Genomic DNA, 582 nt, shown 5'->3' with positions numbered 1-582 from the left:
AGTGGAAGTTGTTCTCRAAAGCCTTTCAGAGCAGAGATAACAAGGTGACAAATCCTTCAGAGTGACTGAAGATGCAGAGATGTCCCAATTTAGAACAAAGGGAGTAACCCAGCAGCTTTTGAGAGTCAAAATCACAGCAGAAATGTGTGACTCCTCACAAGGGAAACTCAAACAGGGGCATAAAGGGCCTCTCTTTGTCCATCTTTCTCATCAGCCACCGCAATCACGCTTGCAAAATCCACTTTCAGTCTTTGTGTGTAATAATGTCCCATCACTGGGGGTTAATGCCCTGGTTTGGCATCCCAGAGCTGCACAATTCCCTCCTAGGTTGGTTAACACAAATAAGATGTGGTACTGTACAAACAGAGCATTCCCAACAGCTAAAAGTCTAAACAGATTAGAAAAAGGGCGAGGGAAGAAATGCAGGTGCCAAGAGTTGCAGAAATGTGCATTGACAGTGCCAAAGGAAGGCAGAACTCAGATCCAAACCCTGATTGTGATCTGTTACTTAATGCCATCATTTTGGTATGTGAGATGGGTCATCTTCCTTAAAGGGTTTAGAAAGTAGCCAGAGCAGTTCCT

The sequence above is a fragment of the Malurus melanocephalus genome, unplaced genomic scaffold (assembly GCF_030028575.1).
Source record: "Malurus melanocephalus ecotype Western Australia unplaced genomic scaffold, MMel_1.1 scaffold_197, whole genome shotgun sequence".
NCBI classification, from domain to species: Eukaryota; Metazoa; Chordata; class Aves; order Passeriformes; family Maluridae; genus Malurus; species Malurus melanocephalus.
Note: the sequence above shows the minus strand (reverse complement) of the source record.